General features: G+C 39.4%; 1 protein-coding gene across 3 annotated transcripts in view; it reads right to left on the bottom strand.

Annotated features, from left to right (window-relative positions):
* The window catches only part of TP53BP2 (tumor protein p53 binding protein 2), a 135,581-nt gene that overhangs the window by 87,982 nt on the left and 35,175 nt on the right, over positions 1 to 12,424 (bottom strand). For all 3 annotated transcript variants that reach the window (XM_019716049.2, XM_019716050.2, XM_074316943.1), the window contains 2 exons: positions 5,239 to 5,354; positions 2,424 to 2,487 (listed from right to left, as the gene is read on the bottom strand). The gene's annotated coding sequence lies outside the window, so the exon portion shown is untranslated. The remainder of the gene's footprint in view (positions 1 to 2,423; positions 2,488 to 5,238; positions 5,355 to 12,424) is intronic.

Genomic DNA, 12,424 nt, shown 5'->3' with positions numbered 1-12,424 from the left:
TAATAGAGAGTCAGTGACATGTTTGTGGTCACGCCTCTGCTATAAGACGTTCCTCCTCCCCAAAATGCTTTTGGAGGCCACAGCCACTGTTAGTCCTGAATCTCTGTGTGAAGTTTAACTTGACTTTGCAAGCTGCCTGCTGCTTTTGCTGAAAGTGAAGTTCACCGTTGCTTCCTGCCCACTCCCTCCAACCTCCATAACGAAAATGGCCGCTGTTTCCTGGCCATCGGCTCAGAGGTCACAATTGAAGCTATTTGTGAGCCAGTTAGAGAAGCCACAATTAGCTGTTTTTGTTTGTCCTAACAGTGTTTTTTTTCCTGCCCATCTTATTTGAGGTCAAACCACTTTAGCTCATCATACAATTTCTACCCGAGTATGGAGGGCTGTTCAATATTCATTTCCGTACTGGTTCTAGAACTCCTCTGCCCAGGATCATAACACTAATCAAGAAGCTGAATTCATTTACTAATACTCTGCAAACTATTAGTCTGAACCTTGATTCCCTTTTGCTTCTGCACCTTGTTTTCCAACCTCTGAAATTCTATGCTTCGTTCTTAATTTGATTTTCTAATTAAAAAAAAAAAAAATCAATGCATCATGTGCAGGAAACAAAGAGCTTAGCTTTCACAATTTTCTGCCAGTAAAAATCTTTGCCTTCCAAAATATTTGACCCTACCTAAATCTTCTCATCCTTGGTGCTTTCCTATCTCTGCAAAAAGACCATAAGCTTTGTCGATGTGCTTTAGGGGATGTAACTATTTATCCATAGCAGTTCCGATTTACTTGGTGACTAAATTGAACCATTTAGTCAGCACGGTATTGGGAACAGAGCATTGAGTTTTGTCCTGACCTTGACACTAGCTCATTGCATGCTGTCAGAAAACACACGTGCACTTATTAAGGCTGACTTTTCTCATGTAAAACAAGAGGTTGAACAATATCTAAAATCCATGATAGCGTTCAGGTTCCATGATCTATGATCTCATGTGCACGTAACCAATCAAGATGTCGTAAGACACGTCACCATACTGTGCGCGCCATGCTAACTGTGATGGGAAGCTTGTGACAAGGCTCCCAGCATTCCCTGCCTCCTGGTGTCCATGGACTAATGTAATTCCCTACTGTGTGGGGTGAACCTCATGACTTGCTTCTAACCGACAGAAAAGAACAAAGGTAACGGGATGTCACTTCATGTTCAGGTGCAACACCGCAACGCAATCTGACAGTAACCACCTGGAGAGAGTACGGATGCCATAGATTTAAGGGCTCAATCCCCAACAAGATTGCCTGCGCTTCAATGTCAGCTACACGTTTGGGGGTCCCCAAGCCACGAGCACTTATGTGCAATTGGCTTGGGATCTAGGGAATTCTCACCACCCTCTCAGGTTCAAACATGCACTAGAACAACTCCAGAACTCAGGAAGGTACTATACTTACAACTGTTATTTTATTGTAAAAGATACAAATTAGGATCAGCCAAATGAAGAGACACACAGAGCAAAGTTGGGGAGGGTCACAAATGCAGAGTTTCCCTGTCCTCTCCCTGTTGAAACAAGACATCAACTGCCTGGCACATCAATGTGTTCACCGCCCAGGAAGCTCACCTGAGCTTCAGTGTCCAGAAGTTTTACTGGAGTTTGATCACCTATGCAGGATTGATTTAATTATTGGTCCTGTGACATGACTAAACTCAAGTGCCACGCCCTTCCTGTCCCCAGAGGATGAGCTAGTTCCAACTCTGTCCTCACAAGGTCGGTCATTCTGACTTCCCATCCTGAGTCATCTTCTCTGCAAAAACTCAGGTGTGGGCCAGTAGCCGACCATGAATAACAAAGACACTCCTATAACTCGGAATTCTAAGGACTGAGAGGCTACCTCCCAGGAGCCAGGAGCAAAGACCAGACAATTCTTTACAACATTGGGTTACAAGAGATTGCGACTTTCATCTTACTAGTTGAACGTTTCTTTTGCTGGCTTTGATGAAGCAAATGGCAAGGCACTGAGGGAGGCCTTGGCCCAACAACCCGTGAAGGTCTAAATCCCATCCATACCCATGTGTATGAGGTTGGAAACTGATTCTTCCCCAGTTGAGCCTTCAGATCACACCCTTGATCGTAGCCTCGTCAGAAATCCTGAAGCAGAGGACTCAGCTAAGCCCTTCCCAGATTCCTGACTCACAGTAACAATGACATAAGAAATGTGTGCTGCTTTAATTTGCTAAGTGGGGGATAATTTGTTATACAGAAATACACATAACTAATACACTGACGATATTATGAAGAAAAGATAGTGACGTAAATACAGAGAACCTAGAAGATTAAATCAAGCCAATAGGTTTCCTGTATTAATGCTAAGTAAATGAAAACATGAGATGGAGCTGCTTCGGCAGAAAACTGCCAGCATAGAGAGATGAAGGGACTTACCTTAGATCAAACAGGAAGTAAGCAGTAGTGAAGATTTGAACCCCCAATGGCCAGACTCCAGAACCTGTGCATTTAAAACACTGCATTACTAACCTCATTTATATGTGGAATCTAAAGAACAGAATAAACAAGCAAATAAAACAGAAATAGACTCAGAGATACAGAAAAAAAACTGATGGTTGTTAGATGGGAGGGGTGGTTGAGGGATGGGGGAGAAGGTGAAGGGATTAGAAACTGCAAATTGTTAGTCACAAAATAGTCACGGGGATGTGAAATACAGTATGGGGAATATAATCAGTAATGCTGTAAAGATCATGTAGGGTGTCAGATGGGTACTGGACTTATTGGAGGGATCACTGCACAGCTTGTGTAGATGCCTGATCACTGCACTGTACACCTAAAGCTGAAGTAGAATAATATTGAATGTCAACTGTAATTAAATATATATATATACACATATGTATATACACCAGGGGTACTCAAAAATGTATACATATGACTTGTATTCATCTTTTGTTATCGGTATATATTGAGTATTACAATTTTAATACAGTTTTTTCCTTTCTTAAAATGTGTATGCTTTTTTTTTTTTTTGCACCCTCTGTATATATAGTCACAGGATGTAAAGTACAGCATAGGGAATATAGTCAATGGTATTGTAACAACTATATACGATGTCAGAGGGGTGGTAGACTTGGGGGGGGTATCACTTTGTGAGGGGTGTAAATGTCTAATCATTATGCTGTTCTATACACCTGAAACTAATATAATAATTTAAAAAACACTACATTACACTGCCTCTGATAAAAATTTAAACTGCAAAACCACTGGATAATTGTCCAAGATTCCTTACTGTCTAAGAGTTTCTTCCCTCAAGTTTTTAACTATTTATTTATGTATGTTATTGTTTCCAAAAAGGATGTAAAATGTCTTAATAATTCTACAATACACTGTAATAAAACTAAAATAAAATCAAGTAAGAAAATCAGAATGGAGAGAATATAAGGGTAGAAAAAATAGAAGGAAGCTAGGTGGGCTTATTTGCTGGGTAGAAATGGGAGCCCCAAAGTCTGAACTTTGAATGTTCAAGTTTCCAGGACTGAGGGAAAAACACACGATCAATTTCAAGATGCCCAGTACTCTGAGATTAAAGCAATTAGCTGCACAGGAAAAGAATAACTATTCCTGGTTGAAACCAGAGAAAAATTTTCCTGTAGACTCTCACAAAGGAAATACTGTGTGACAGAGCCATCAACCGCCGAAAAAACACCTATGGGGACTGAAACAATGTCATCCAGTTTCCTACGGATGACACAACACATGCACTGATTCTAGACTAACTAGAAAAATGAATGCAATTCTCTCTCTCTCTCTCTCTCTCTCTCTCTCTCTCTCTCTCTCTCTTTTCTTTCTCAATGTTTCTTTATTCCTACTCTCTGCTACCTTCTCTTTGATGGTTTGAGCATCAGTGAAAAAGCTGTGAAATCTTGGGCTGAAAATGAAGACCAAGTACAAAACTCACTACGACAATTAGCGTTATTATACAGAGGAGGAGGGAGGAGACAAGGAGGATGTGGTTCCCTAAATAAATCAACTGCTTCCTTCATTTTGAACCCTCCTCCATGGAGGAACACCCTGAAAGCTGGTATCCCGCTAGTTAAATTTTAATTGTGTTATTAGGACACAGTAGATCCCAATGTTTATATCTTCTCCTTTTGCAGTTGCAATGTAATACTTTTAAATTTCTTTGCGGTGAAATCTAAAGCCTACAACACTACCATCAACAGCCCAGCTGGGAATATCCTGTCTCCTATAGCTATTCGAAGTCTCTGGCTAAATTATTTGAACACTCATTATTTCCTGGATCCCAATGACCTTATAAATGAAGCTATTATATGATTATGGAAGGACTATTAAAAATAATAACAGGAAGCCAAGGAATATAAAACAAAGACATGAGTAATTGCTTTGGTCTGTGATTGTTAAATGTTTGGTATCCATAAAAGGCCAAGCACTTGAAGTGAGGCAGGATGAGGCAAAACTCTGTACAACCTCTCCTCAGAACGTCCTTTAGCAAATCAATGTGATCGGTCCCCCTTCTAATTTCCATGTGATTATTAGAACAGACAAGTGATTCTCAAAAGCAAGGACCACCCCACCAATGAGCGTGACTTCTCTGAACCTAGAGAAGTAAACTAAATAAGCTGAAATTACATTATAATGTTATAATCTTATTTAACATTGGGGAAAAAGAAAATGCATATTTTTATGGTAAAAACTCCTGAAAGTAATGTTCAACAAGATCTTCTTGGAGACAGAGAATACAGAGAAGCAGTGATTCTCAAAGTCATAAGAAAGTAGAAGACATGGGGCATGCTTTTCTATGGACACACCCAATATCTCAGGATAGGACCTGAGATTTCTATCATTATCAAAGAGGGCAGGAACTTAAAAGTTGAGAAACACTGGACCAGGCAGTGGCCCATGTCTGATCTGTTTCTCTCCCAGTGCTTATAACTCCATTTATACAAACTCTGGGGCAGAAAAACGTAACAATGATAGAATGCATATCAATGGTTACCTGAAGCAAGGCATGCAGGGAGTGCTGACTGACCGGGAAGGAGCACAAGAGAAACTTTTGTTCTATAACTAGACTGTGGAGATGGTTGCATGACAATATACATTCAACATAGCTCCTCAAACTGTATAATTAAAATGTGCACACTTTACTGCATGCAAATTATACCTCTATAAAGCGGACTTTAAAAGGAAACTTAACATGTTCAAAACAACCCTGACGCCCCTCACGCCAAACCTGTTTCTCCCAGGCTTCCCCGTCTCGGGAAGTGTCCACTTCATTCTTTCATTTGTTCAGATCTTGCAGTCATCTTTGACTCCTCTCTGTTCCATCCAGATTTTCTTTATTTTCACCTGCATGAGGAGGATATCCAATATTTGATCTCTTCTTACTACCTTCCCCTCTTCCTCCCTGGTCTAAGCCACCGTCATCTCTTGCCTAATGCAAGAAGCTCCTCACTGGTCTCCCTGCTTCCAGTCCCCTGGCTCCTTTACTGTTCTCCCCACTGTGGCTGGAGGGAGCCATTTACAATACGCCAGCTCACGGGATTCTGCTCAAAACTCCCCAATACTTTCCGTTCTTATTCAGTCTACATTCCAAAGTGTTTACATGGCCCGTAGGACCCTACAGGGTCTGCCCCGAACCTGTGCCCCACATTCACATCTTCTCAAGCACACTTCTGCCTCAGGACCTCTGATGCGTTCCTTTGCTTCAGTGACACTGGCATTGCGCCAAATATCCCCAAGGCCTCATTCGAGGCTATTCCTGACCATCCTGGATAAACAGCATTCCCACTAAACAAATAAAGGAAAGTGCACTTTTATACAAATAAAATTTTTTAAATATACAAATAAAGGAAAATGCACTTTTAAATACAAAGAAGTAGAGGAGACATATTACAGGTTTATAATTACTTTAAACATTTAACTAGTTACCTGATTTCTACCAATGAGGAAATATTTTATATTCCAGTATTAATCACTTTGACCTTAAAATATTCAAACTCTTTAGTTCACTAATATCATTCCTGAGAAGCCTATTTTTAAATGTTTTAAAAGGTAAAAGCTATATGCACGAAATGTTTATTACATCATTTATAATATAAACAAAAAATTAGAAACAACCAAAATCTCAAATAATTAGTAAATGGATAGGCAATTTTATAGACATTTAACATTATAATTATCAACCTTGTATAACATCAAGGAAAAGATGTTTCTGATATGTTTTGCCAAAAAAAAAATTAAAAATCAGAATAAAACTGTATTTTACGTTTATAAGTATGTGAAATGTGAGTGCAGTATATAAGGAATTGCAAAGATGTGAAACTACTCTATTAAAATGGCAGAAATAGAGGTAGTTTATGTTTTCAAATTTTAATGTTGGTTCAATAAATGTTTATAAGAACATTTTTATACAAAACAAAATGATGAAATGCCCTCAGACCCTGTGGACACCATTCAGCAATATATGCCTGAAGACAGAGTTTTCCAAACTTTCTGGACCTAACTCCTAAATTTGCACTTGTAATTTCTTTCCTAGACAAACTGAACTCAATGCACTATGTTAGGTACTTGAAGCATCCAAAGATAAATGAGCTAAGTTTATCTTGAAAAGATTTACAAATCCAAATTGGGGGGGGGGGGCGGGGAGGGAGAAAAAACATTTACTTATCAAAAAAGTTGAATAAAAACAAGAATTTAAAAAGTTCAAAGATAAAATTTTTAAAAATTGGATGACCTATTCCCCTCAAAGCTTCATGAAAATCACTCAAGGAGAGGCTGGTGCCTGAAAGTAAAAGGAAAATGGTGGAAAAGAGTCCTTACATAGTTAACTGAGGAGAAAATCGGAATTCGTACAGTACTATTAACTTCAGCACACATTTATGCAATCTAAACAGAGCACCTTTCTCCCAGGCTGGGATGGACAAGGGGTGAGAACACAAATACAGAAAATCAAGCCCCATACATACCGTGCCTACGAAACAGGCGTGAGCTTCTTCACGGTGAAGACTCTCAGAGGTTCTGACTCGGGAAATCTGGGGTAGGACCCAAGAAGGCCCCTTATTCACAAATGTTCCAGGCGCTTCTGACGCAAGTCTCTGATCACAATTTTGAGACCTACTGACCTACAGCCACAGGAATCAGGGGCAGATCATACCCAGCTGCCTCGAGACTTCATTGGAATATTGAGGTTCAAATACTCAGCCTCCCTGCTATCAGCTCATCATCGCTCACCATCCTTCATTAAAGCGTTCTCTGAAAGTGAGCGAAGGGGAGCACAGCAAGGGAAGGATCCTGAAGCTTGAGCTTCATTTGCCTGATGGTAAATGCACTCACGGAAAGAAGGGACACACCTAGGAAAATGACTTTCCAGGCAGAGAGAGTGACCGGAGGAGGGAGAATGCTGACTGTGAGGAAGCAAAGAAGCCAGTCTGACTGAAACTCAGGAGTGACGAAGACAGCAGTAAACGATGAAGTCAGAGCTGTCATGGGGGCCAGAGTGTGTCAGGTCTTCTGGGACTTTGTAAGGACTTGGGCTTTTACTGAGTGGGACGGAAACCATCAAGCAGAGAGATGACATCTGACTTATGTTACAATAGGATGGCCCTGGCTGCTGGGTTTAGAACAGACTGAAAGGAGACCAGGGAAGATGCAGGGACACTAGTTAGGAGACTGTCATGTTCATCCAGGCAAGAGGTGGAGGTGGCTGGGAAAAGCAGTAGAGGCTGTGAGAAGAAACATTCAGAACGCAGTCTGAAGGTACAGCCTATAGGATTTGCTGATGGGTTCGATATGGACGATGAAAGAGAAGAGTCAAGACTTCTAAGGGGCGGAGGGTTTTCTTTCTGGAGTAATGAAAATGTTCTAAAATTAACTGTGGTGATGGTGGCACACCTTGGTGATTATACTAAAAACCACTGGATTATACACTTTCATGGGTGAGTTGTACGATATTTGGATTGTATCTCAATAACATTGTTTTTGAAAAAAAAAAATGACTTTACGGTTTGGGGTCTGAGCACCAGGAAGAGTGACGTCACCATTAACTGAGATGAGGAATGCTATGGAAAGAGCAGGTTTGACGGAGCCTGGTTGGGGAAATGGTAATTTGGGGATGTACTAAGTTTGATATGCCTGTTCGACATCCAAGTGGAGATATTCCTTTGGCAGTTGGACATTTGAATCTCAAATTCACAGGAGTGGACTGGACTAGAGATATGTTTGTTTTCAAGGCACTCGATGAGATCACCTAGACAGCGAATGTAGCTAATAAACAGAGGTCCAAGGACTGAGCCCTGAGGGCTCTATCTAATGTTATGGGGAAGAAGAGACTGAGGGAGAGACTAGTAAGTTAGAAGGAAAATGAGGACGACATGTGACCTGGAAGCCCAGGGCAGAAAGTGTTTTAAAGAGGGTAGAGCAATCAACTGTGCCAAATGCTCCAGACAAATCAAGTAAGACGAGAACAAAAAATTAGCCATTACATTTAGCAATCAGTAGGTCCCAGTGACCTTAATAAGATTAGAGGCAGAAAGCACAGCCCACTCTTTCAAGTGGTTTTGCTGTGAAGGGAAGGAGAAAGACGGGTAGTAGCTGGAAGAGTATGTGAGGTCAAGAGAGTTTTTTTTTTTTTTAAGATGGGAAAACTAATGGCGTGTTTGGCTGCTGAAGAGAAGCATTCGGTAAAGAGAGAAATTTCAATAGAAAGAAAGGAAAATTGATGGGGTGATTCCTTGAGTAGAGAAGATGGGATCTAATACATAAGCGGAAGGTTAGCCTCGGCTGGGTACAGGTCGATGGGTAGACGTGGGATGGAAACTTGTAGAAGTTCTCTGATTTCTTTTACCTTGTCATTGAAATGAGAACCCGAATGCGGGTGAGGAGGTGGGAGATTACTGAAGTTTTGAGAAGAGAGAAGGTGTGAAATAATCATTTAGAAAAATGTCAGAGGAAGTGCACTTGGGAAATATACAGTGATTGCAGAGCAGCAGCAGACCCTCCACTGGAGGGTCATGAGCATGAATTTAAAGTGAGAACAGTCAGCCTTGTTGCTTTTCTCTACTGCAGGCAGGAGTAAGGAGAGAGTTGGATCTAATCATACTTTAACAATGTTTTAAACTATATTTCAGCCAGAAGCAGAAGACAAAGCAAGAAAGAGCAAGAGAGTAGAGGACTTTTAGAAGGGAGTAATGATAATGACCATCAATGGAATTTGAGCACTTAGGCAAGAAGGGACCCTAAAAAGCTAGTGGGATCACTGGATGTTGTGGGTTCAGAGGATTATTAACGTTGTAGTAGAGAGAGTGAGCTGCAAAGATAGAAAGAGCTGGCCAGAGATTGGGATGTTTGAAACAGATATAAAAAGTTGCAGTTAGTGATCACGACAGAGTCTACAACATGACTCTGAGAATAAGTAGCTGAGATGGAATGGAGGACGAGAGCTTTGGGTACTAGCATAAGCACAACCATATGGACCGAAGGGATAGAATAGAGAATCCAGAAATGAACTGTCTCCTACGGTCAAATGATCTTTGACAGGGGTGCCAAGACCATTCAATGAAGAAAGGACAGGCTCTTCAACAAAGTGCTGTGAAAAATGGAATGTCCTCGTGCAAAACAATAAAGTTGGACTCTTACCTTATACCATATGTGAAAAATAAAACAGATCAAAGATGTAAATATAAGATCTAAAACTATACCTCTCCTAGAAACAAAACAGGGAGAAGCTTCATGACATTGGATTTGGCAATGACTTCTTGGATATGACACCAAGGGCACAGGCAACAAAGAAAAAAATAGATAGATGGGACTATGTCAAACTTAAAAACTTCTGTTCATCTAAGGACATAATCAACAGAGTGAAAGGCAGCCTACAGAATGGGAGAAACTGTTTGCAAATTATATATCTGATAAGTGGTTAATACCCAGAATACATAAAGAACTCCTACAACACAACAACAACAACAAACATAACCCAATTAAAAATTGGGTAAAGGACTTGAAAAGACATTTCTCCAGAGATGATATGCAAATGGCCAACAAGCATATGAAAGGATGCTCAATGTCACTAGTAATTAGGAAACTGTAAATCAAAACCACAAGGTGATAGCACCTTATACTTATTTCGATGACTACTATGCACAAAACAGAAAATTATAAGTGTTGAACAAGGATATGGAGGAATCGGAACCCTTGTGCATGTTGTTGGGGATGCAAAAGAGTGGAGCTGCTATGGAAAACAGTACGGCAGTTCCTCAAAAAATTAAAAATGGAACTACCATATAACCCAGCAATCCCACTTCTGGGTCTATAACCAAAAGAATTGAAAGCAGAATCTCAAAAAAAAATTGTACATTCATATTTATAGAAGAATTACTCACAACAGCCAAGAGATGGAAGCCACCCATATGTGTTGATGATGAATGGATAAACAAAATGTGATACACACACACACACACACACACACACACACTATAGAATATTACTCAGACTTAAAAAGGAAGGAAATTTGGACACATGCTGCAATGTGAATGAGCCTTGAGGATATCATGCTAGTGAAATAAGCCAGTCACAAAAAGACAAATATTGGTATGATTCCACTTATATGAAGTATCTAGAGTAGTCAAATTCACAGAAACAAAAAGTAGAATGGTGGTTGCAAGGGCTGAGAGAAGGAGGATTGAGGAGGTGTTGTTTAATGATATAATAGAGTTTCAGTTTTGCAAGATGAAAGAGTTCTGGAGATTGATTGCACAACCATGTGAATATATTTAACACTACCGAAACTCTGTACAGTTAGTAACGTCTAAAATTTTGTGTTACGTGTTTTTTATTACAATTAAAAAGGAAAAACAACAACATAGTGAAATTACAGTTTATATAAACTCTCAAAACTCTTCTTCGTTCATCTATGCGCTTATTCTTCTCTCTATGTATGTTACAAATCTGCTAATAGGAAAAATTGGTTTCCGCTTTTTCATACATAAAGCTCATCTTCCTGTGAGATGCCATTGAAGAGCTTACACCACCCCTTAGCATACTTCACTGCACCTGATCTTAACCTATCCCCGCCACACACACCTTGACCGGGATGGCAGATGGATAAGGGGTCAGGATAACGTGCAGTGTCACAATGTTGTAAATTGACTTGAACATCTTTAATCTGAGGAATTCAAAACTCCACCCTTTTGCTGTCTCAGCTCAGGCTCATACTAACTTTGTGAGCGAAAGAAGAAAGGTACTATTATCCCTGTACAAATATGAAAATAGAAACATAGAGCTGAAGATGCATATGTCCATTCTGGACTTGAGGCCAGTATCTTGCAAAGGTCCTATGGAATTCTGCTGGCACAAAACCGTATTTCAAACCCAAAGCACCTCCTAGAAGTTAAAATGTTTGTTTTAGTTACAAGTACTTGTTTTCATTGGAAAGCATCTTCAAAACAAACATTGATTTTAATAGTTAAAACAAAGCAACCATTTGTTTTGAAATTTTCTCTATTAAAAAAACGTGGAGGGAATATAAGGGCACAGATCCAATATACATAAACAAAGGACAATGTGAATGAGCTTACTGGCAGGATGTGGTTTAAATTGTTTCCAAGGTTGTATTATGTTGTTAAGATCAGCAGTAGATGTTAACTAGTTGATCCCAAGTGGAGAGATAAGGGAAAAGAGAAAAAAAAAACATGGCCCATTTCATGCAAAACAAAATTGTATCTAACTAGTGGATTTAAGGAATAGACAAATTAAATTAGAGAATGACAACTCACTTTTTAAAGGATTTTTTATGGTTTTCCTTTATAATGAGAGCTCCATAATGTATTTAAAGCATGATTCCATATGTAGAAATTCTACTTCAATACAACCTACCAAGAAAGTAACTAACTTTAAAAAAACAATGTAGAAAATGAATTCATTTCAGACCAAATTGTGCCAGATTCTATGAAGAGATAGTAATATCCTAAGGAGAAGAGTGAAATTACAATCTATTAGTGGAGATAAAAATAATGTATGATAAATATGCAAACGTGTCAGAAATACTTAGGCATAAAGCATTTGTTGAATGTTAAATAACCCTGGGGTAGAAGAACTAAAGAAATAACTTCAAAGGATTTTAAAATCTGCAACAATGATAGATAAAAGGACCAATCATTTACTTGCCCGTGAATGGGGAAATGATACTAGTTCTGACAAGCTGACCACTACCATCACTTCCAATTAATCTCCTTGCTTTCATTGTGCGTCCCCCACCCCCCCGCCTTTTCTGTAACCTTAGTCATTGCTTAACTTTTTCTGCAATTTCCTTACCTACCATTTAACAATTAGATTCCAAACCGAAGCTGCAAAAGAAAGAACATCTTGGAAATTTTAAGATTAAGACCCACCAGAATTAAAGAACAGAAAGCTTCAAAACTTAG

The sequence above is a fragment of the Rhinolophus sinicus genome, linkage group LG12 (genome assembly GCF_036562045.2).
Source record: "Rhinolophus sinicus isolate RSC01 linkage group LG12, ASM3656204v1, whole genome shotgun sequence".
Classification (NCBI taxonomy): Eukaryota; Metazoa; Chordata; class Mammalia; order Chiroptera; family Rhinolophidae; genus Rhinolophus; species Rhinolophus sinicus.
This window is presented reverse-complemented; position numbering and strand designations above follow the sequence as displayed.